The sequence below is a fragment of the Oryctolagus cuniculus genome, chromosome 20 (genome assembly GCF_051225735.1).
Source record: "Oryctolagus cuniculus isolate XC-2025 breed Fujian yellow rabbit chromosome 20, ASM5122573v1, whole genome shotgun sequence".
Lineage (NCBI taxonomy): Eukaryota > Metazoa > Chordata > Mammalia > Lagomorpha > Leporidae > Oryctolagus > Oryctolagus cuniculus.
The window spans coordinates 52,436,903-52,451,423 of record NC_142886.1 but is presented as its reverse complement, the minus strand read 5'-3'; the positions used below and the strand labels follow the sequence as shown (position 1 = coordinate 52,451,423).

At 47.2% G+C, this 14,521-nt stretch overlaps 1 gene segment (V, D, J or C); it reads left to right on the top strand.

Moving 5' to 3' along the window:
* The window catches only part of LOC149120180 (Ig heavy chain V-A1 region BS-5-like), a 480,385-nt gene that overhangs the window by 285,693 nt on the left and 180,171 nt on the right, over positions 1–14,521 (top strand).

The window sequence follows — 14,521 nt, the reverse complement described above, 5'->3', positions numbered from 1 at the left end:
AAACCTCAACTATTTCCCTCTCTTCCTGTCAAAGCAGCCTGTGTGCGGAACTGAACTGACATTTTATTTTAAATTGTGGGTGATCCACACTCACTTTCCACAGAATGTGGCCACCTTTAATCCTGGAACAGTCTGTGGTCCCTGTGTGAACGTCACAGCACTCAGGAATGTACTTGCAGCTCAGCTGTGTCTCAGGCTGGGCTTCTGCAGGCACCTGAGAAGCCTACAGGGACTTCCTCATCCTCTAGGTCCTGGGACCCTCCTGGGGGGCTCCCTGCATGAACTCCGAGGGGAAATTCCCTGGACATCAGCAGTCAAGGTCATAACTGAATGGAAAGTGTTGGGTGTGCACTTCTAGCTGATCTGATTCTGTTGAGTGTTGTGGGACTCCCTGCACCTGCTGTGGATCAGGGAGAGCAGAAAGTGGGACACACAGTGGCTGTGCACTCTGGGGCTGGAGTCCACATCATGGGGAGCTGTGTCTGTGGCTCCAGCATGATGATCAGTGTCCTGAGGCTGGATCACAGCTGCAGGAAGAGCCAGTCCCAGAGACCATGTGTCCAGAGTCCCTGCTCTTCACTCCATGTCTACGCTGACTGGGGTCATCAATCCATTTGGAGTCTTTCATCTTTTTAGAGAGGGAGACATCCATGCTGCATATCAGAGTGCTGGACGGAGCCCATTTACACACTTTCCCATACTTGTACTGACAATGCACCCTGAAAGAGAGTAGATGATGGATGTGTTATGAGGCCCCATCACCAAGGTGGGAACACTGATGCAGTTCCATGCTCCTGGGTTCCAGCTGCCAAGCCTTGAGTGCACTGCCTTTATTTATCATCTCCATAAAACATGGCCAACACAACACCAGTATTCAGAGATCTGAATCTTCGTGATTTCCCATTTTGCCATTTCATTATCATAAATGTTTGATAAATAATATTTAATATAGACTGATGAGGTATAATGATATGTGTTGAATAAATGAGTGTATACTGAGTGGAATAATGAAGTCAGACTTACTGACATGTTTATCACAAAACCCACGTTTTTCATGGTAGAATGTTGTTTGTCTAAGGCCTTGGAATTCTGCAGACACTATATTCTCTTAACTGCTGTCACCATGCTGCACAGTAGACCCCTCAACATGTGGATCCTGTGGGACTGAAACTCTGACCTTGCTCCATCGTCTCCTCTGTTCCTGCCAAGCACAGACGTTGGTCTTCACCATTGAACTTCTGCCTCTGTGAGTTCATCCTTTTTATCCCATGTACGTAGCATCACATATTGTTTGGCTTCTCGGCCTGGATGCTTTAGCAGAGTGTACTTATCCTGACATATTATCCTTGGATATTATTCCAGGATCATCCATGTTATCCAAGATACCAGAATTTCTTCCTCTATACTATAACCATATAAACTTCCTGTTAAAATATAACTCTGTCCATTTGTCCCATTATCCATTCCTTCTTAAATGCAAATTTTCCTGGATTATATGTGTGAACTCTTGAGAATGATGCTGCTTTAATTGAACATGGGACTACAGAGGTGTTTGCCATAGTGACTGCAGAATGTTGTGCCATCAGGCATCATAACATTGTGAACATCATGGCAGTCTTCAGGCTAATTTTGTGAACATGGATGGGAGGGACCCCATCCCCACACAGGACTTCAGACGAGACCAGGGCTGACTCTAGCAGCACTGTGCTCTTCGCTGAAGCTGGGGACCCAGGAGATCTACTGTGATCTCCTCCATAGCAGATTCCCCAGGAATGAACAAATCCCACTAGGCCTCACTCCCAGAGCTCCCATTTTTTCTCCCATGGTCTCCCTGGGAGCACACCTAAAACACAACGCATTTGGGACACACTGAGCTGTGGTGGAATGAGAAGGCCATGCCTAGATGGCTGCTGGGAAGCAAGCATCAGTTACTCAGGGATGGCGTCAATGCCATCTGGAAATGGAGCCTACCTGGCAACAGGGTCTGATTGGATGGCTTCAGATACTGCCTGGCAACAGGCTGTGATTGGTTAGGCATAAACTGCCCCTAGACCAGATTGGCTGCCTCGGCTATATAAGCTGCTGTACCTACTGAAACAAATGAGTCTGCGGGCTGCTCGCCTCTGGCCTGCTTTCACCCAACTCCCAGGATCTGTGTGGTGACTCCGCGCCTCTTGCCCCCACCAGAATGAATCCATAGCAACACTGAGCCACACACAATCAGAGAGGTTTCCTTCTATACCCATTGTAGGCCTGATGACACAGAACCTGTCGATCAGGATGAAGAAGCCAATTGTGTATCACAGTTATTTTGAGACTGCAGAAGACTCAGAACCAGTTCTAAACACAGCTCATACAGATAGTTCCTTTTTATTCCTTTTGGATACAGGTTATTGATCATACATTTGATATGAGAATAGTCACTTCCAATCGGTGTGTAGGCTGCTTACTTCTCAGTCAGTCTGTAATGCAGAAGCTCTGTAGTTATGCAGCATCATCTGAAAATATTTTCTTAGGTCTCTTGAATTTTGAAGATCTGAAAGGGAAATCATGGCCAGACCAACATCAGGGAGACTTTGCCCTATGTTTCCTTCAGTAGTTTTACAAGGACTTTGCATCTGACATCAGAGTCTGGTTATTCCATACTTTTCATGTAAACATCCAGACCGTGTACCCCTTGTCAGTGCTGTTACGTTGGGGCCATGCTCAGCACTGATGCTGTTAAGACAAACCACATCCACCCCCAGAAGGCTGCTCCCAGCATTCCGTGTGGTCCTGTTCAGGGCACTGGAGACCTCAGCTTCCTCCATGAGGCCCTGACATTGAATCCACTCATGGCGTGGAGTCATCACTGGATGTACTCCCCAGAGACAATGCCATTCAATGTCCCCCAGGCACCTGTGCATTTTTTATGTTTGCCTTTATATTTCTTTTTAACTTTATAGATATGATATAAATTTTAAACTTTATCATTTTATTAATACCTTGTCTGTATGTATTTGTCCAAAACCACAGAGAGACTGAGACTGACAGTGATCTAACTCCTGGGTCACTTCCCAGATGGCTACAAAAGCTTCAGTTAGGTCAGGTGACAGCCAGGTGCTTGGAATTCTGTCCAGGTATCCAAGTGGGAGTACTGGAACTTCACAACAGCCTCCCAGAGGGGCTTAGGCAGGAATCTGACACTGGAACCAAACTAGGACACAGCACTCAGCATCCTGACATCGGAACCATTAGCACTGGTGGTAGCACATACTACGCGAGCTGGGCGAAAGGCCGATTCACCATCTCCAAAACCTCGACCACAGTGGATCTGAAAATGACCAGTCTGACAGCCGCGGACACGGCCACCTATTTCTGTGCCAGAGACACAGTGAGGGGCCCTCAGGCTGAGCCCAGACACAAACCTCCCTGCAGGGGCGCGCGGCCCCACCAGGGGGCGCACAGAATGCACTAGCCCAGATTCTGGTCATGCGCAGGCGCAGAGGGAGATGAAGCCCTGGTTTCCTGTGAGAGATTTGGGGTTTCCTCTCCTGTAGCAGTTTTGAGGGAAGAATTCTACTTTTTGATTCTGTCCCTCCTAACTTCAATGAAGGATTGAAAGTTTGATGTAAAAGGAAGAAGTCCTAATTGAACAATTTGGTTCATGGACAGCTACTGTGCTCACCAGGATCAGAGATGTGGGAATATTGAGGACACTATTGAGTCTCTTCCAACCTGACTCAGGACAGCACCCTCAGGGCACTGAAAGCTTTGGACAGTTTCAGTTTTCCCTGTATAACCAGGGACAGCTGAGACAGGGCCGTTGATCTGTTAAACAGCAACTATTCCACTCATCCCTCTCCTGCCACAACCAGCAAGTGTGCACTGAACCAACCTTTGACTCCACATGTGGGTGATCCACACTCACTTTCTGCAGACTTTAACCCGACCTGCATTTCCCCTTTAATCCTGGAACAGTCTATGGTCCCTGTGTAAACGTCACAGCACTCAGGAATGTACTTGCAGTTCAGCTGTGTATCAGGCTGAGCTTCTGCAGGCCCCTGGGAAGCCTACAGGGACTTCCTCATCCTCTAGGTCCTGGGACCCTCCTGGGGGGCTTCCTGTCAGAACTCCGAGGGGATTGCCCTGGACATCAGCAGTCAAGGTCATAAATGAATGGAAAGTATTGGGTGTGCACTTCCAGCTGATCTGGTTCTGCTCCAGTGTCGTGGGACCCCATGCACCTGCTGTGGTTGAGGGAGAGCAGAAAGTGGGACACACAGTGGCTGTGCACTCTGGGGCTGGAGTCCACATCACGGGGAGCTGTGTCTGTGGCTCCAGCATGATGCCCAGTGTCCTGAGGCTGAATCACAGCTGCAGGAAGAGCCAGTCCCAGCGACCATGTGTCCAGAGTCCCTGCTCTTCACTCCATGTCTATGCTGACTGGGGTCATCAATCCATTTGTCATCTTTCATCTATTTAGAGAGGGAGACATCCAGGCTGCATATCAGAGTTCTGGACAGAGCACTTTTACACTATTTCTATACTTGGAAGTGAAAATGCATTCTGAAGGCAGTAGATGATGGATCAGTTAGGAGTCCCCATGAAAAACGTGCAAACGCTATTGCAGTTCCCTGCTCCTGGGTTCCACCTGCCAATCCTTGAATGAACTGGCATTTATTTATCATCTGCATAAAACATTGGCAAACACAACACCAGTATTCAGAGAACTTAATCTGCAGTTGGCCATTTTGTCATTTCCTTTTCATAAATGTTTGATAAATAATAACTGAACATAGACATGAGATAAATGATATGTGTTCAAAAATGACTGTATCAAATTGATGGAATTATGAAGTCATTCTTATTGACATGCTCATCACAAAATCCACATGTTCCCATGGTCGAATGTCAGTTTCCTGTGTTGGAATTCTGCAGACACAATATTCTCTTAACCTCTGTCACCATGCTGTACAGTAGATCCCTCAGTGTGTGGATCCTGTGGGACTGAAACTCTGACCTTGCTCCACCGTCTCCTCTGTTATCCCCACACTCAGACTTTGGTCTTCACAATTGTATTATGTCTCCGTGAGTTCATCCTTTTATCCCATGTAACTAGCATCACATATTATCTGTCTTCTTGGACTAGATGGTATACTGTACATTTACTGACACATTATCCTTAGGCATTATTCTCAGCATTATCCAAGTTATCCAAGACATCAGAATTTCTTCCTCTTTACTGCCTTATAAACTTCATGTTAAAATATAACTCTGTCCATTTGTCCATTATCCATCCTTCCTCAAGGCTAATTTCACTGGATTATATGTGTGACCTCTTAAGAATGACACTGCTTTAATTGAACATGGGACTGCAGAGCTGTTTGCCATAGTGACTGTGGATCCCGTGGTCTCCTCCCTGGGATTTCATATTCCTTCTACCCAGGCATGGTGTTGGAGGATCCTGTGATAATTCTATTTCTCAGCTTCTGATGTTTTCCATGAAAGATTTCCTAATTTACCTGACTCCAGCATTTACCAGGTTATCTTCTCTCTCTTCCTGCACAACATGTGTCAGCTCTGGTATGTCTGGTGATACTCAGTCTAACAAAGGGATGGGGTATCTCATTGTTTCTCCAACATGCACATGCATGATGATCCCATATAAAGCATTTTTATACATTTGCCTTTATATATTTTATTTTAAAAATTACAGATATACTTTTACCTCTTTAAAACTTGTATTTGTGTATTTGTCCAAAAAGAAAAAGCAACAGAGACTGACAGACAGTGTCTACTGAATCCTGGGTAACTTCCCAGATGCCATAAAAGAGGAGTTGGGTCAGATCATAGCCAGGTGCATGGAATTCAGTCCAAGTCTCACACATGGGATTAACTCAGATTCTCGCACTGCCCCTCAGAGTGCACATTGGCAGGAATCTGAAACTGGACCCAAACTAGGACCTAAACGTAAGCATCCATACAGGAGCAGGAATCCCATGTGATACCTTCAAGGCCGCTCCTGTCACCACCTTGTCAGTCACTGCATTTGAATAATTGATTTCTTCCCTTGGGATTCAGTGGCTTGAGTTCATTCAACATTAGGAGATAGGCTCCTATTCATATGCACAGTTATCTTTCATTTCTTTTAAATATCTATTTATTTTATTTGAAAGGCAGTGTTATGGCAACAGAGGAAGAGACCAACAGAGGGAGAGAGAAGCTTCCATCCACTGGTTTCCTTCCTGAATGGCTGCAAAGGCTGGGCAAGGGCAAGACTGTAGCCAGGAGCCTGGAACTTCCTCCAGTTTCCCACGAGGCTTGAAGGGGACACACACTTGAGTCATCGTTGACAGAGTTCCCTGGTCCATGAGCAGGGAGCTGGATTTGAAGTGCAGCAAGCAGGGTCTGAACCCATGCTGCTGAGTGATGCTGCATAGGGATGGCAGCTTAACCTGCGGGGCCACAACATTGGCCCCTACGGGTGTGATCTGAAAATACTTTCTCCCCATCTGCGGGCGACTCCTGGTTCTTCAATCACTCTCTTTATTCTGCAGAAGCTCTGTGGTTGGATCCATTATCTTTTGCCTATTTTTGCTTGGTTGCCTGTACTTTGGAGATTTTCAAAATATCATTGCCCAAACCAATGTCAGCTTGCTTTTGTCCAGTGTTTTCTTCTAGAACTGTACTGTCTCGGCTCTTGCTTTTAAGGCATTCCTCAAGTTCACTCTGTTTCTGTATGTGGTATGAGATGACATCATAATTGAATTATTTCAGGTGCATTCAAGTTTCCCCAAACCCAGGTAATGACAGGAAACCCATCCCCATCCTGTGATTTTGTCACCGTGCATTCTCAGAACTCACATTCTCAGAACGTGTTCCTTTATTTCTAGGTTCTGTTCTGTCCCAGGGCTCTGGGTGTCTATCTTATCCCAGCACCAGGCTTGATTTCAGCTCAGATGTGATGAAGCCTCCTGCTTTGCCATCACAAACCTTGATTTTCTTCATGTGAATTCTAGAATTTTCTTCCTTTTCCTGGAAAAAATGTCAGGCTATTTCACAGGAAATGCATTGAATCTGTGAATCACATTGTAGCTTGCCTATTTTAACAAGCTCATTCCCTCAAATCCATGACTACGTCATTCCAATTTACAGGGAATCATCAAATTCCTTTTCACTTTTTAAATTATTATGTATTGCAGAAGTATGAGTGAAGACCCCTATCTTACACCTTACACAAAACTCCACTCAACATGGATTAAAGATCTAAATCTATGACCCTACACCATCCAGTTATTAGAGAACATTTGTGAAACCCTGCAAAACACTGGCACAGGTAAAGAGTTCTTGGAAAAGACCTCAGAGACATAGGTATCAAAGCCAAAATTAATAAATGGGATTAGATCAAATTGGGAAGTCTCTGTGTGGCAAAAGAAACACTCAGGCAAGTGAAGAGGCATCTGACAGCATGTGCGAAATTATTTGCAAGCTATGCAACGGATATGGATTAATAACCAGAATTTACAAATAGATGAAGAAATTCAAAAAACAAAACAAACAACCCAGTTAAGAGATGGGCTAAGACTCAGACATTTTTCAAAAGAGGAAGTCCAAATTACCAACAGACATAGAAAAAATGTTCAGGATCACTAGTGGTCATGGAAATGCAAATCAAAACCACAAGGAGGTTTCACTTCACCCCAGCTAGAATGGCTTCATAGAGAAATCAACAAACATCAAATGCTGGCGAGGATGTGGGGGGAAAAGTACCCTAATCCACTGTAGGTGGGAATGCAAACTGGTAAAGCCACTATGGAAGACACTATGGAGATATCTCAAAAATCTGAATATAGTCCTACCTTATATGACCCAGGAACCCACTCCTGGGAACTTACCCAAGGGAAATGAATTCACTACACACAAGACATACCTGTACCTCCACGTTATACAAATTGTGGGATATGTATGCTACCGAATACTACACAGTGGTAAAAAAAAATGAAATCCAGTCATTTGCAACAGAATAGATGATTCTAGAAAAGATCATAGTTAGTGAAATAAGCCAGTCCCTAAGGGACAAATACCACATGTGCTTCCTGATAGGTGAGACCTAATAGAGCACCCAAAAGGAAATCTAGGGAAGTGATGGCTTGAGCTGCCCTTGTCTTGACTGTCGAGGAACAGTTTTTTGTTTATTTGGTTTTTTGTTTATTTTCCTTCTTACTATTTGTTGAACTCTACTTAACATAGAGTTAATCATATGTATATAAAGTCAATTGAAAAGAGATCTCAGTAAAAAAATAAGAATAGGAATCAGAGAGGGAGGAAGGAAGTTTGTAACTGTAAAGCTGTATAGTTCTGCATACTTTCCTACAGACATACTTCTGAGGGTACAGTTTTAACACTTGTCACGGGGCTCCAAGTCCCATTAAGCTTAGTGGTAAAAATGCCATTGTAATTGTTAAAGTGATCATATTGAGTGTTAAGGTGAATATATAGGTAGGATTAAGTTTTAAAGTGATCATATAAATAGGGTCAAGTGCCTGGTAATAATAACAGATAGAATTAAAAAGGAGAGAATGTTCCAACATGGGAAGCAGTCCACACAGCAGACTCAAAGAATGACAATCGCTTTAAGTAACACTCTGACCTCAGATGCAGCACCTAAGTCTTCCTGGTCTGACTGAAAAGCCCATGAGAACATTTCAGCCAAGACACTGTGGCAAAAATATTCTATATGAAGGTTCTCTGTGAGTGAGACCCGTGGGGAAAGAAGTGGCCATCAAAGAAGGAGGTACTTTTCTCTCAAGGGAGGAGAGAACTTCCACTTTGCTTATGGCCTTGTCTAAATACTGAAAGAGATTGTAGATTCAAAGGCTTTCATAGCCTAAGCAGCTCATGTCAAGAGCCTCGGGTGGTCACTGATGTCATACGTAAGAGTGTTAATTGTTAAATTAACAACAGGGGCACTGTGCACTAACTCCCCATGCACGACCTCTGTCCTCAATGAGTTGTATTATGAGAGTTAACTGTAAAACCAGTTCTCAGTGTGTGTGTGTGTGTGTGTGTGTGTATTGTTGAAATCTTCACTTAGTATAGAGTTGGCTTTGTGGGGCTCCATGGCTACGCATCCCATGGAGCCCCCACGTCAAGGTCGGTCTGATAGCTGTTGCTGTGTCTTTATCACAAGGCGAATGTTGCTAGTTTCGGTAAGTGCAATGCTTTCCCACAGTTGGGACTTTCCAGAGGAGTTGAGAATGTTGTAAACAACAAGATGGCGCCGAGGACTGTGCGGTGAGCCTGCCTGCTGCATGACACCTCATCTGATTGGCCCGAGGACACGTGCACACTGCGTGAACAGACAGCGGATTGGAGTGTTCCATGCATGGACTTGAGCCCGCTTGTAATTGGCCGGATTTTGTATATAAGCTGTGTGCTGAGGAAGGAGGCGGCTTTCCTGTCCACTCTCCTTCTTTCGTTCTTTCTCTGTCGCTGTTATCTTCCCATTAAAAGTCTGCTGAAGACCGATAAGCTGCGAACAGTGTCGTTCCTTTGCGGGCAAGGGAGCGGCAGGCTTCTGTTTATAAACTAATTGAAAATGAATCTTCATGGAGCATGGGACTGGCAAGGGGAGAGGGGAGAGGAAGAGGGGTGGGAATGTAGGTGGGAGGGTGGGTATGGTGGGAGAAAATGTATTCCAAAAGTTGTACTTATGAAATTTGTATTCCTTAAAAATTTTTCAAATATTAAAAATTAAAAAACAATAATATTGTTATGTGGACATCATTCACCCGAATCCTAAATTGCCTCCAAGGTTTTTGAAGTGTTTTTGATGCTACAAATGTAATTTTTTAGAAAAGATTCTTTTATTTATTGAAAGTCAGAGTTACAGAGAGAGAGAAGAGACCCAGAGAAAGAGTTCTTCCACCTGCTGGTTCACTCCCCAGACGACAGTGACACCAGGAGCCAGGAGTTTCTTCAGGGTCTCCCACTTGGACACAGAGGCCCAAGCACTACGACCATGCTTTTCTGCTTTCCCAGGTGCATCAGCAAGAGACAGAATGAAAGACGAACACACAGCACTATGGGATGCAGGCAACACAGGTTGAGGATTCACCTGCTACACCACAGTGACGTTTTCTGCATTTTCTGCACTTTTGTTCTCAATGTACAATGTACCACTGATTTTCACAAATGGCATGAGGTAGTGGAGTATATTTTTATCCATCATTTCCTGCATGTGCTGTCAGCCCTGTGTTGGCAGTTTGTTTCTGATAGCACTTTCCCCCAGTCACACATGCACTGTCCAGACATCCCCTTGCCCAGATGCAGTGGGAGGTGAATCGCTGGTTCCTTCAGAAAATTTGGGTTTGCTATAACCGTTTCCTATGTTCCAATTCTCGATGGATGATTCTGTCCCTAACACCTATCACAGAGCAGAAGTTTTGGTATCACGGGAAGACGTCACATAAAGAAAATGGAGTCGTTTCTGGAGGAATGAATGACATCTCTGGGGTCCCAGCATCTGAGACCTGAGGGAGCTCTGGGCACCCGGGGAGGCTTTTCCCGCCCGAGTCACTGAAGAGCTCTCCGTGGAATTCTCTGATGACATCATCGGGGACCCCGCTGAGAGCCCAGGGGCAGTGTAGAGCCGGTCAGGGGCTATGGATGCTGCAGTGTTTCACATCCATGCCCTCCCCTCCTGCACAGCTGGGGCCCTGAGGGGTGAGCTGACCCCGTGGTCCTGTTCCCTGGGGCTCCCGTGTCCATTCTCTACAGCTGTGCCCTCGTCTCCCTTCACTTCTTCACCCTGAACTCACAGGTTGAGGTCCACGTGCTCCAAACCCCAGGTCAGGGATTAACCTGCAGCTCAGGGGTGGCTCAGGCTGTGGCTCCTAGAACTCCTGCTTGTTCTTCCTCACTTACGTCTCCTGGGATCCCGGACCTGCTCTCATTTGCAAGCAGAGGTGGCCGTTGGTAGTGCAAGGGCTCAGACTCATGGAAAACACTGGGTGTGGAGAGGTCTTGTTCCCCATACTCTGCTGGCCTTGTCTCCATCTCAGGGAGACCAGCAGGTGGGACAGCCCAGTGAAGTCTGCACTAGAGTCCAGGTGGTTCTGGACTGTGTCCCTGTGAGCCCACCAATGATCCAACCCTGGAGCTGCATCCCTGCTGCATGAAGAGCCTGCCCCAGAGACTGTGTGTCCAGAGACCCCGACTCCTTCCTCCAGGACTGCCTGCACCTGTTCTCAGCCGTGCTCCTCCTCCTGTGGAAGCAAAATTGTCCTTGCTTTCTCTCAACTCTGTCGTCATCCGGAATGAACAAATTTTCTGCTCTTCACCAGGATAGCTGCATCAACCCCATGTGTTTACTAAATGTCTCCTGCAAAAATGCAATTGTTCACTCGTGTAGGATTCTTACAGAATCTGAAGCAATTCTCTCAGCTGATATAGAAATGACTATTTCTGAGTTTCTACATCTAAATTCAGAGACACGTGTGACTCTATGTTTCAGGTGGGAACAGAGGAGTGGCTGAGTGTTGTTCTTTGACTCTTTTATTCTGCCTGTTAGTACCATCATGCAGTACCCAAGAGAGGAGGTGTATGTAGCAAAAGGTTTATTGAGCTCACAGCTGTAGAGGCTGGAAGTCCAGGATCAGACAGTGAGAATGTTGTGTCATCAGGCATCCTAATATTGTGAGCACGGATGGGAGGGACCCCATCCCCACACAGGGCATCAGACGAGACCAGGGCTGACTCTAGCAGCACTGTGCTCTGTGCTGAAGCTGGGGACCCAGGAGATCTACTGTGATCTCCTCCATAGCAGATTCCCCAGAAGTGAACAATCTATTTCTGCAAACAGCCAGACCGTGCACTCCCTGTCAGTGCTGTTACGTTGGGGCCATGCTCAGCACTGATGGTGTGAGGACAAACCACATCCACCCCCACAGGCTGCTCCCAGCATTCTGTGTGGTCCTGTTCAGGGCACTGGAGACCTCACCTTCATCCATGAGGCCCCGACGTTGAATCCACTCATGGTCTAGTCGTCACTGGATGCACTCCCCTGAGACGATGCCATTCCACGTCTCCCAGGCACCTGTGCTAGTTTTACTCAATGGTGGTCAGTGTGGGGGTTGCCGGGGGCAAAGAGACCTGATCAGACCTCCTGACTCAGTGCTCTCCTGCAGGCACTGGGTCCCAGCTGTGTGGCCCTTCCACCTGTCCTTACCCTCCTGCAGAGGAAGAGCCCACCACTCCACCAGGTCCTCTCCCTCCTGCTGCTGGACCCCTTCCCCGACTGTCACTTCCCCACGTGCCATGGTTCTCCTCCCCAGTCCTCAGCTTTGGGGGTGGAGCCATCCCCTGAAGATGCAGACTTCTGTGTCTTGGGGGATCAGTGCTGGCACAGTGTCTGGGGTGGACTCTGCTCACTAACATTTTCTACAGGATTTCACCAGGACATGGGTCATGATGGTTTCCTCCTGCAGGTGAATCACTTTCCTACTCAGTGGACACAGCGGAGCAGGGTCTGGGGTATTGGGGCTGAGGATGCTGTTCCTGCAGAGCCGTGAGCAGAGCCAGCACTGCTTGGTGTGCGTGTGTGGTCGCTCCAACTGAGCAGCTGAAGGCTGCGTGTTAGGTGGAACTTACCCTCCATACTTGATGCACGGAGCCTCCCATCATGCATGTGGGGACCTCACCACCCAGTGATCCCATTGAGAGGGGCTCTAGGTAGGGGACAAGGCCATGAGGGTTGCTGCCTGCATTGAAGGGAATACGGCCCTTAGAGAGACCCTTCAGTAACTCAAGGCTTGACTTTCAGTTATTCACGCATGAGTCAGAGAGGAGAAACAGAGACACTCCCACTCACTGCACTTTCCCAAATGTCACTGTGACCAGGTCTGCTTCCCAGCCTCGCCCAGTTTCAGGACAGCAATCAGGTGCATCCACTAGAATGACAGGGCCCAAATATCCTCCCATAAACTTCTGGGTCCTGGGGCTGCAGGAGCAGGGATCTGGTATTGGGAACCAGAGCCACATATGAGACCCTGGCACTCCCCTAGGGGATGTGCGCATCTTAAATAGTGCAACTTTCAATTTATTATTTCCATGAAATTTGATGACACAGCTAAGACTAATACACTGCATATTTGTGCAAAATATCCTATTCATACTCTGCTTTACTTTTAGTTTAATTCTTATAGGACTTTCAGATATTTTGGTTAAAAACTAAGAAACCCTCATTCACCTGAGCCCCACAGAACCTGAAAACTCAAGGCCATCAACTTCTGCCACAAAACCTACATGTTGCTCAGGGATGAACTGGATGAATCTGTTGTGAAGGAGCCCAAAGGGGCTCAGGACTTATTGTGACTGGAGGAGGTGGGCCGGAGCTGGGTGACACAGGGGCAGTGGGCAGCACCGTGGGATGTGATATTTGCTCTTGGCATAGGTGTGATGAGGCGTGAGAGAGGCACAGCTGAGTCGCACTCACCACACACTTTAAACATGTGCGGCTGCCTCTGTATCTATCACAGATCAACAGCATTGCCCATGGAAGCAAAATTTACCAGCAGAGAAAATTCAAGGACAGACAGACACCGGCACGTGGAACACCACACTCAGATGCACCTGCATGGAACCTGGTCCCCTGTGCATCTCTCTGTCAAAAACAGAATCCAGCAAAAGTGCTCCTTGTTCTGCTGCTGGCAGGGCGTTCTGCAGACCTCACCAGGAAGCCCCCGTGAGTGCTGAGGGTGGACTGGGGCAGAGCTGAGTCCTGTGGTGAGGGGCACGGATCAAGGTGCTGGGGACTCCTCTTACCACACTGGAGCTGGGGACACATCCACACTGTACTGGTGATTTCTCCTGTAATGTTGAATGGACCAAGGCCTAAGGGAACCCATGAATACACGTTGTAGGTCCATTCACATAAAAGGACCAAGACAGGGTTCAGTGTGCAATAAGAGCACAAAAGGTATCATTCGTCTCACAAGTGTGCACTGACAGACTGCTCTGGGACACTCTCATCAGTCTGGGCACAGTCCTGTCTGAGGCATCTGACCCCATGCCTGCTATATAGGGGCAGCACATGCAGATAGGGCCTCCCTCTGCCCATGAAAACCAGCCCAGCCCTCACCCTGCAGCTCTGGCACAGGAGCTCCAGCCCCAGGACTCCCAGGTGTCCACTCAGTGAGCGCACTCAACACAGACGCTCACCATGGAGACTGGGCTGTGCTGGCTTCTCCTGGTCGCTGTGCTCAAAGGTAATGATGGAGAACGCGAGGCACTGAGTCTGGGAGAGTGCGTGAGTGAGAGACACAGAGAGTGTGAGTGACAGTGTGCTGACCAGGACGTCTGTGTTTGCAGGTGTCCAGTGTAAGGAGCAGCTGGAGGAGTCCGGGGAAGGCCTGGTCAAGCCTGGGGGATATTAAAACTCTTCTGCACAGTCTCTGGATTCTCCCTCAGCAGCTACGACATGAGCTGGGTCCGCCAGGCTCCAGGGAAGGGGCTGGAGTGGATCGGATACATTTGGAGT